Raw genomic sequence first — 11,010 nt, 5'->3', positions numbered from 1 at the left:
CAGAAAGCGAGAACGAGAAAACTCTCTCTCTCTCTCTCTCTCTCTCTCTCTCTCTCTCTCTCTCTCTCTCTCTCTGGCATGCTCTCTTTAGCACACACACGCACACACACACGAAGAAGTCTGCAAGCAAACAAAAGCTTACCTGGAAGAAGTTGATAGTCTTCTTAAAAGAGCTACTGGCTCCATTTTCTCTCTCTCTGGTTCTTTTCCTCCCCCTCCCTCCCCAGAGGAGATGGGGAGGAGCCCTTAGCCAATCAAAGGAATGCTTTCTTTCTCTCCTCTCCCAAGCAGGAAATAAGAGATGCTGGAGAGGAAACTGCAACGCCAGAGGCAAGGAGGAACATAGAGCAAGCTGCTCTCGGATTGCAGGAAAGTTTTTGGTTGGCCTGGGGGAGGATCAGTCCCCCCTGGAAAATTTGGGGAGCATGCCTCCGAGCCCCCCCCCCCCGGAGCCCACCCCCGCGAGTGGCACCTTTAAAACACACTACAAAGGTTTATTCAAGGTATGAGCTTTCATGTGCATGCACACTTTTTCAAATACATTGGAAAGGAAGCTAGAGTCCAAACTTATAGACAGAGGCTGAACAGCAAATTAACATGTAGCAGGATGCAGATGCTTTAAGATATTCAAAGTCAAAACTAAACAACAAGCTAAAGTTGAAGTATCTGCATCATGTTACATGTTAATTTGCTGTTCAGCCTCTGTCTATAAGTTTGAACTCTAGCTTCCTTTCCAATGTATTTGAAAAAGTGTGCATCCACACAAAAGCTCATACCTCGAATAAAACTTTGTTGGTCTTAAAACTGCCACTGGACTCTAAATTTGTTCTACTGCTTCAGACCAACATGGCTGACCACCTGGAACTACCTCTGCCATGGTGAGAATTGGTGGTTTCCACTTGGTTTGGGACCTCTGTTGTGCAATCAGCATTAATCCTAATGAGGGAGGCTGATAAACTTCAAAAAGATTTTAAAAATTAAAATGTCAACAGCACACATGGAGAAGAACCCCATCACCTCCCAACCCCACTGCCAAAAAGTGTTCTTGGGCCCCAGTCACACGGGCCGGATATTGCGGGGGGAGGTGTGGCTAATTGCCCTGGCGCAGTTTGATCAGCGATTACGCGATCAGATGTGCTGGCAGCACACCACGGGTCCTTCCCTCAGCACTGGCGGGTAAACAAGGGTGGTGATCACATGACAATCCAGATGCCACGAGCTACCACCGGAAACGTGATCAGACTCCCGCCCTTGCCCCGCGGTTTCCGGAAACTAGTAGCTCGGAGGTACTAGTTTTTTACGGCAGCAGGAAGCCTCGGGTTAGCCACGGGAGCTCTACGCTTCCCAGATGTTGCGGTTTGATTGCACCTGGAAAATCCGCCTATCTTCCGTCTCTGTAGCGTGGCTAATGCTCCGTGTGACCGCAGCCTTAGTCAGGTTTTGCCTCATATCCACTTTGGATTTCTGAAAAACACCATATATTACCAAACTGGTAATGCTGCAATATAAACCGGAATTTACATTGATCTCTCTCACTCCTTTGCAGCATCATCTCTCACATATTGCAGCTGCTTTGAAACAGTCACATGTAAGCTGCTCATTTCAAAGTATCGCACCCTCAGAAAGTTCTACACAAAGAACTTGAAAAACACAGCACATCAAACAGCACTCTTCAAGGAAAGCTGGCCCAGATTCTCTTGCCGTAGCACGCCTATACCTTTACGTCAGTTTAGTATACCTTTAATGCCGCCACCTTCCAGGGCCTGCTGTGATGTCTCCCCCCCCCCCCTTAATGCTTGGACACTGCAGGGAAACACAATGCATTGATAGGCAGTATCCACAAAAGCAGTCGGGGGTGTGAGCCAATGTCAAAGGGGTTAAGCCCCCTCCTTTCGAAAGTACAAAAGGCATCCAAAGCAGCAGGGCTTTGGGTGAGATATTCCGCAAAGCATTCCCCTCCTCCTCCCGCATTCTCTGCAGCCTCAACACATGCAGTAGCCTTTCAGATCCTTAAATGAAAAAGAAGGAGCCTTTTCTGTTTTGATTAACAAGAGAGTCTTCCTGGGAGACTTTAGTGCCTGCTTCTTCCTGGCAACAGGCTTGTTTAATTTAGTCCCATCATAATAGCCACTAAGATAAAGAAGTCTCCTCTGGCAGCTCAGTTTCCTTCACCCCCCTCAGTACACACCTGAGCACCAGACAATACCAGCAGCCATAGCAAAGGTGGTTTATTGAATTCTGCAGGTTGTGACACCTTGGAATATTGGGCTGTCGGAGGCATTTGTGAAAAACCCCATTCTCTGCTGCCGCTGTCACAGGTAGGGAAAAAGAATTGGCCTTCAGAGTAATAAGGGACACACCTGCTAGTCCCTTCATTCGCAGCTTCCTTTTTATCCCCGGCTCCAGGGGAAATGGATTGTGCTGCTCATTGTTATGGACAAAAATACAGACCAGCAGTGTTCATTGCCTTGGTCTCATACGCCCACGCACGGTTTGACTGACATACCTCCCTCAGGGCTGTGGGGGCAGAGGCAGGCGTATAGGATGGTTTGGATCTCACAGGCTTGTTCTCATGAAATGCATCATTTATGTTATGACACTTTTAAGCATCAAGTGTCTAAATATCTGAAATGTAAGTTTACAGTACATGTCAGCTGCAACTATTTGGTGCACATATCCTTCAAAGGCTGGTGATGTACTTCCATGTATTCTGAAAGCTGGGAAACAGTTGCGAATGTGTGCTGTGGGGAAGTCTGTATGGCAGAAGGGTTCGGCTGAGAATGCAATGGTTAAAATGACAATTTCAACAGGAACATGCCTACAAGAATGAATGGTTGTGAAAAAACATCATGACTCAGACAGCTATCCATTCAATACAGATGTTGGGGACTCCTCAAATGATGATGATTCAAAGAAAAATCCCCCATATCTCACAAGTGCCTGAAGTGAGGGGGTCAGAGGATCCCCAGCCAAGGGCCAAAACATGGGGCATCTCCAGACACTCGTCCCATTCAGCTCCTCCCTTGAACTACAGGACAGGCGCTATGTGGAAAAAAGACTTGACTATAGACAGAGAGCAGAATGAACCCCATCAGAACCCCAAAGTTCTCTCAGTACAATCCCCAACCCCATCACCTGGCAGCCTTCTATTTTGTGCTTCTTTAAGATGGAAAGGGTGGGGGAGACCTGGTAAAAATTTAAAATAAACCTAAAGAGAACTGAAGCTTTCTGTTTTCTTTTGTTTCCATGGTAGACAGGAAATCATGGGCTGCCAACAAGAGAAGCTGTGTGTTACATATGGAGCTGTATATAGCATATTTTAACATATCATTAGTATTTAACATATTGTAATATGTTTTGATAGTTACAATAAGAATTGGCCTGTTGAGGACCCAAATGTATGTTCATATAATCTGACTTCAGTTTCAGAAAAGTAGTTGATTTGAATCAAGCAATCTAGAATTTAGGAGCCATCTATCCTCCTTAGAAAGTACAAATTTGCTTTAGGTTTTAATGCTTCTGGATTCTGAAACTGTAGGACAAAGACATGGCTCATGCAATTCTAAGAAGATAAGAAGCTGTGCTGGATCAGGCCAATGGCCCATCCAGTCCAATGTTCTGTGTCACACAAAGGGCCTAAAACCAGGTGTCATCAGGAGGTCCACCAGAGGGGCCAGACTCCAGAAGCCCTCCCACTGTTGCCCCCAAAGCCTTAACAGATCCCTCTGGAGCACCTCACAATCCTTCCTGGTTCTCACCACCCTGAACAATTTAGTGTCATCCACAAACTCAGGCACTTCACTGATTACACCCTACTCCAAATGATTAATGAACAATTTAAAAAGTACCGGACCCAGTACTGAGCCCTGCGGTACCACACTGCTTACCACCCTCCACTGTGAAAACTGCCCATTTATACTCACCTTCTGTTTCCTGTTAATTAACCCATTTTAATTAATTTTTATTAGTTTCAGCAATAAAGAGAACAGACAACTACAAATAAAAAAGAATATAAAACAGAAAAACAGAATAACATCTATGGAGCATACACTCTTGTCTCAATTTAAATTTAACATATTAAAACAGAATCAAATTCTTATACAACTATCTCAGTTTATATGTTTAATGTTGGAGCAATTCTTTTAATATTTTATAATTATTTTGATAATATCCTCGGTAGGATATTCATCTTCACAGTCGCTACTCTTCCCATAAAAGATAATTGTAGATGTTTCCAATTTTCAAAGTCTTTTTTAATTGCCAATAGGAGTTTCATATAATTGTCTTTAAACAATGAGCTATACCTGTTGGTTAAAATTATTCCTAAATATTTTATTTTCTTCTGAACTTCAATGCTGTAGCAATCTTGTAATATCTGTATTTGTTCTCTAGTAAAAAATTTTGTCAATATTTTTGTTTTCTTAAAATTAATTTTTAAGCCCGCATATTGTCCGTATTCTTTTATTAGATATAAGAGTTGATTAATAGATGCTTGTGGATCTTCCAGGATAAATACCAGATCATCTGCAAATGCTTGTAATTTATACTCTTCTCCTTTAAGTTTAAGTCCCTTTATTTCAGTGTTTTTTCTTACCATATTGTTCAGTGTTTCAAGGGTGAAAATAAATAGGAGTGGGGATAATGGACATCCTTGTCTAGTTCCTTTTTCAATTTCAATGTTTTGTGAAAGGTCACCATTCACCATGATTTTTGCAGATTGTTTCATATATATTGCTTTCACCATTGTATAAAAATATTCGCCACATTGCCAGGCCAATAATTGTTCTAACACTGCTTACCAGCCTCCACTGTGAAAACTGCCCATTTATACTCACCCTCTTTTTCTTGTTAATTAACCAATTTTTAATCCATAAGACAACTTGTCTCCTTATCTATGACTACTGAATTTACTTAGGGGCCTTTGACAAGGAACATTATCAAAAGCTTTCTGGAAATCTAGGTAAACAACATCTATTGGGTCACCCTTGTCCACATGTTTGTTCAACCCCTCAAAGAACTCTAAAAGGTTAGTGGGATAGGATCTTTCCTTACATAATCCATGCTGATTCTTCCTCAGTAGCCTCAATAGTTCATCAATGTGCCTTCTAATTCTATCTTTAATAACAGATTCCTCCTGTATGCATATGTATGTATATGCACATACACATGTATATAAAATGTTCAGGATCTCCATTTCTGTGACTGAAAGAATGACTCTAAGTTAACTGAAAACTTCAGTTCCTTGGGCTTGGGCCATCCTCCCCATTTGTTCTAAAGCGACCCAAATGTGGCCATCAGTCTGAACATGAAACATGTCCCCATTTTCATACCTAAGCCGGATGAAAAACATACAACCTAAAAACTTATTTCTACTATTTAAAGACAAGTTCTGTCCACAACACATATCCTTGATGAAGGAAAGCATATTAACATGCTTCTTTTTTCCCTCTCCTCTTCACTCCCTCTCCTCTTGTGAGCGGGACCATGCCTGGTGGAGGGGCACCCGTCCTGTCGCACAGATGCCTATGGGCTATGCTGTGGTTTTTGATGGTGTAACTGTCTGCTGGGGTTTTTTTGGGGGGGGGGGTAATGCCTGGGTTGGGGAGGCTTAGGGAACTGAGTAACTCCTGACATGTCCCAGGTTTACCCCTTTCCCTGCTGGCATGGCAGCTTGTGCCATTGTTGCTCTGCGACATCCCCGTGCTGGCACCCAGCTGGGGCTCAGTGCTGCTGTGGTTGTCCCGCCAGCCTGTCTTGGAATTACACTGGCAGAGTGCCTCATTGGCTCCCCACGCACTTTCAGCCCCCGCCCCTGACTGCTCTGTAAAACGATTAGTAGGTATGTAGTGGCTTGTGCATAATCCCAAGTACATGCCTCCACCCTTCTGGGTGTGGGTAGCTCCCTGCTTTGAGCTTCTGCTCTTTCTTTCTGCTCATCTGAAGCTGGGTCATCCCTTCCCCCTTCCATTCTGACACAGTTGTTGCATTAGCAGCTTTTCGGATATCATTTTTGTCTCTCCTGAGTCATGGCCAAGGCTAACAGTCCCATAACAAATTCATGAGACCGCTGTGGCGCTTCCCAGTCAGAAGGTACAGGTTTTAGAGTTATTAAAAGCATCAACTTCCATCGGAACAACAACCAGTAGCAACATAACTCTTTTAAAAGGACGGAAGTACACAAGGACTGCTGCATTCCATATTTTGCAGGGGTCCTGTTAGTCCCCCCCCCCCGCCACCAGCATCAGGTTAGTGATGGAATAATGAGCTCAGCGGGATATTCCTTGCCAACTAACGCCTAAAAAGTTAATCTTCCCAGAACAGAACATTCTTTGCCACTCAAGCCTTTCTGTTGTTTAGCAGTAGAAAGAACTTCCTACTAGTTGGAGGCTTGTTCTATTTCCCTAGTCTAGAGAGAGAGAGAGAGAGAGAGAGAGAGAGAGAGAGATCTGTCCACTGAGCTTCCCAGTAAGAAAAGATTAAAGGTAAAGGTTTCCCTTGCTCAAAAGTCAGTCGAATCCAACTCTAGGTGGCAGTGCTCATCTCTGTTTCCAAGCTGAAGAACCAGCGCTGTCTGAAGATGTTTCCATGGTCATATGGCTGGCATGACTAGACGCCAAGGCGCACAGAACACTGTTACTTTCCCACCGAAGCGGTACCTATTTATCTACTTGCAATTTCTTGCTTCCGAACTGCTAGGTTGGCAGGAGCTGGGACCAGAGACAGGAGCTCACTCCGTCACGTGGCACTCGGGTCTTGAACTGCCGAGCTACAGACCTTCTGGTCTGCAATTCAATGTCTTAACCACTGAGTCACATAAAACAAAGATCGCCATTCCAAGGATTTTACAATTAAATGAAAAGATGTAAAAACAACCACAAATAAAGGAATGGGGAGATGCAGCAGGTTGATAAAAAAACATTAAGAGTATATATTAAGGGTTTTATTTTGGCTGATGATGTTCCTGTAGAATGTAGCTATATGCTACAGGAATGTCATGTGAGTGTTTTTGACTTGTTGCTTCTTGATCTGTTATGTCTTCCTTGGAAAAATGAAAATGAGTGAGCTGACAATGTGACAGAACCCATAGGAGAGACCTTTAATTTGGACTAGCAGTTATTTCAGTGAATGGGAAACAAATGGGAATAGAACTTGGATGGGCACTGAAGGAATCTGAAGGTACGAGGAAGGTGTTTGCTAGCAGGAAGGAAGACCAAAGCCAAGGAACAGCAGGAAACAATTTTAAGTCAAATCAAAAAGTGGATAGCCTTGGGTAGTTCAGATCAATGAGCTTAGAAGAGTGGAAAAGGGAGTGAGGAATGTACTTAAGGAAGGCTGCCCAAGTATAAACAGCTGATCAGGAAAATTTGTCTTTGTTCTGGGTTTTCTGCCACAAAATCTCGTACATAGATTTGACCAGGGGTGGTTTCGTAGAAAAAGAGCTAGGGGAACTCATTAGCATAACTCATTAGCATATGCCACACCCTGACATCACCGGAAGTGTGTCATAAGGCCACACCCCCTGACATCAACAGAAGTGTGTCATAAGGCCACACCCCCCGCCCCCAACGGTCCCGGCCGCTGCCGCCGGCCTTGCAGCTCCACTGCCGAGCCCCATGAGGGGCCCGGCGGCAGACCTGCAAGGCCGGCGGGAGTGCAAGGAAGCCCCGCAAAGGCCCTCCCTGGCCCCAGGCAGGCAGGGGTGGGGAGAGGCAGGGAGGAAGCAACTTACCCTCCCTCTTCTCCTGCCTCCTCCTGGCTGATTGAGGGCCGGTGGCCGGAAGCAGGGGGCGGGGCTTTGTCATGTGCCCCGCCCCCCGTACCTCACCCAGGGGAATTGCGATCCCCCGCGATCCCCCCCAAAATGACCTCTGGATTTGACTATTCCAGGATTTCAGTTTTGACTTGCTTGAAATAAGTCTACTAGATCCAGTGACTGGCTCTATCTGGGAACTTCTTTACCACACCACACCCATGCTCCATTATCTCCAACAACATCCATTACTGACAGTCTAGTAATGCATCCTCAAAGGTTTTATATGCATGGTGTGCCTTGACCCATTTTTGAGGTTGCTGGCCTACAAAGAGTCTGACATGTTTCCTAACATCAAAGGGCCTATTGAGTTCAAGCCCTCTTGGGGTGATGGGTTAGCAGTAACCTTCCTTGTTAGGGGTTTGAAACATTAACCAAATCTGTGATGAAACACTTTGAACATCTCAGTGTCAGTTCCCCAGCTGTGCTTTGGGAAGAACAATACTTCTTCTCACCAGGAGTGTGCCTGCTGAAGAAATCTACAGTATGCCTATCTGGAGAGATATAACTCCTATCCTTCTAAAAGATCCTTAGATCTTATCCTCATATGTTACAGAAGCAGGTTTCAACGGAGAAAAGTTTTGTAATATCATCTTACTGTATAGCCTTTGAAACTGGAGCAATCTCCCATTGGAGGGGAAGTCTCTTTCCATCAGGAATACCAACAAAAGAAAGATCAGCCTGGGCCCACTTAACTTGCAGAGGCTGAGGGTTGCTATATCCAGGTTTTCCCACATCTGACCTTGACTTGCTTGATAATGGCCTACCCCAAACAACTTCTCAAGATATAGAGCTACAACAGCATTTGAGCATTGCTAGGACATACTATTATATAAGCAACGTGCACCAGCACACTATTTGGGGAATCGTATAGCCCCGAAAACAAGATTAGCTTTTTCTCAAGCATGATTTAATGTTCTCCCTTCTGAATTGTTGAATGGGAGATATTTTGAACAGAGTTACCCTGCGTTAGTCAAGAAGTGGAAATGATAGGTCACATTATTCTATGCTGTCCTCTTTATAAAGATCTTTGAGATGAGCTACTTTTACCTATTCTATGAAAATTCCCAGAAAGAACAGAAAAATCTTACCTTACTGTCCTCCTAGCAGATAAATACCAGGAGATTACGAAGAAGGTGGCTAAATTTTGCTCAATAGTAAAATCTATCCATGCTTTATTTGAGAAGTAGACATGTTGTATTTTATTAAACTATTTTAATTTTATATGTGGGGTTTTTAGTATTTGAAAATGTATTTGCATTTCTCCTTTTTCATTTGATTGATTTTTATGGGATCATAATTGATTGTATAATGGAAATATGTTAATTGTTTGTTGCTTAACCACACTAGTCACTGACTATAACAATACATAAATAAACTCAGGAACTGAATCTTGCAGCAAATCTAGATGCCAACCTTGTCCTCATATACTCTCAAAGAACATGATAACAGGAGTTAATCATTTTAGTGATATCACTTCTAGCTCATCCTCCATATCATCATGTCCACAATGCCCTTCTATTTTACATAATGAACACATTTGTCTCTATGGAAAAACAATAAATGGACCCAAATCTGACATTAACAGTACAACCCTTCTAAGCTCACTGAATTCAACTGAGCTATATCAGTGTAACTTTGTTTAGGATTGTACTGTAAAAAATCACAATGTTCAGCAACCAATGAGTGAATATTTTTATCTTCCATGGCAGTCTGTTGCTGATCTAAAAGGCACTCTTCTCAGGCACCGGAACCTCAAACAAAAAATCCAGGATGAATTGTTGAATTAGGGCTGAGTAACAAGTTCAGGACTATTTTATCTAGAGTTCACATATGCCTGTTGGGGGCAGGGGAACTCCTGCCCCCGGTGATCCCTTCCTGCTGCCACTTAGCTGGGCAATATGAAAAAATCGGACAGGGGGCCATATGAGAAAATGAGGGGAGGAATGGTGGGTTGACACCAGCACCCCAACACACTGAGAGCACCCATCAAGCATCACACTATTGGGTATGTGCTCTAATGCATCTGAGCTCTGATTCACAAAATGTTACAAAATGTGTACAGTTGTGGTCACCACACCTCAAAAAGGATATTACAGCATTGAAAACAGTGCAGAAAAGGGCAACTAGAATGATAAAAGGGTTGGAACACTTTCCCTATGAAGAAAGGTTAAAACGCTTGGGGCTCTTTAGCTTGGAGGAACGACGGCTGAGGGGTGACACGATCGAGGTTTATAAGATTACGCATGGGATAGAGCAGGTAGAGAAAGAAGTACTTTTCTCCCTTTCTCACAATACAAGAACTCGCGGACAATCAATGAAAATTGCTGAGCAGTCGAGTTAGAACAGATAAAAGGAAGTACTTTTTCATCCAAAGAGTGATTAACGCATGGAATTCACTGCCACGGGAGGTGGCGGCGGCTACAAGCATAGACAGCTTCAAGAGGGAATTAGATAAACATGTGGAGCAGAGGTCCATCAGTGGCTATTAGCCACAAGGTATAGATAGGAACTCTCAGTCTGGGGCAAGTGATGCACTGTATTCTTGGTGCTGGGGGGGGGGGCAACAGTGGGAGGGCTTCTAGTGTCCTGGCCTCACCGGTGGACCTCCTGATGGCACCTGGTATTTTTGGCCACTGTGTGACAGAGTGTTGGACTAGCCATTGGCCTGATCCAACATTGGCTTCTCTTATGTTCTTAAATAAAATGTGTCAGTCTAAAAGGACACTGGACCCTTGTATAGATTAATATGGATACCCATCAGGAATTAAGATAATTATGGTGAACATTCTCACTAGTTGGTGGTAACAAGTTAACATAATTATGTTAAACAATTTAACAGCTGTACTGGTTAAAGGTTTCAGCTCTGTTTAACCCTTAGTTGGTAAATCAAACCTGTTTAAGGCTTTTAATCTGTTCTCTCTGGAATCTCCTTTTGAAGTTTATTTTTTGCAGAACGGTAGTTATCAGGTCAGCAGAAAAATGTTCTGGGAAATTGAAATGTTCATCCACAGGTAATTGAATGTTGCCAAGTTTGATATTAAAATTTGACTCTGTTTATTCTTTTGTGTAAAGACTGATCTGTTTCTCCTACGTAAACTGCAGACAAGTGTTGCTGATAGATGCTAGCATATATCAGTTCAGAAGATGAGCTAGCGAGGTCAGGAGAATTGGAATGCACAATCACTGCTTCCAAGTGT

The sequence above is a fragment of the Gekko japonicus genome, unplaced genomic scaffold, assembly GCF_001447785.1.
Source record: "Gekko japonicus isolate JY-2015 unplaced genomic scaffold, Gekko_japonicus_V1.1 scaffold15, whole genome shotgun sequence".
In the NCBI taxonomy this organism is placed as follows: Eukaryota; Metazoa; Chordata; class Lepidosauria; order Squamata; family Gekkonidae; genus Gekko; species Gekko japonicus.
Note: the sequence above shows the minus strand (reverse complement) of the source record.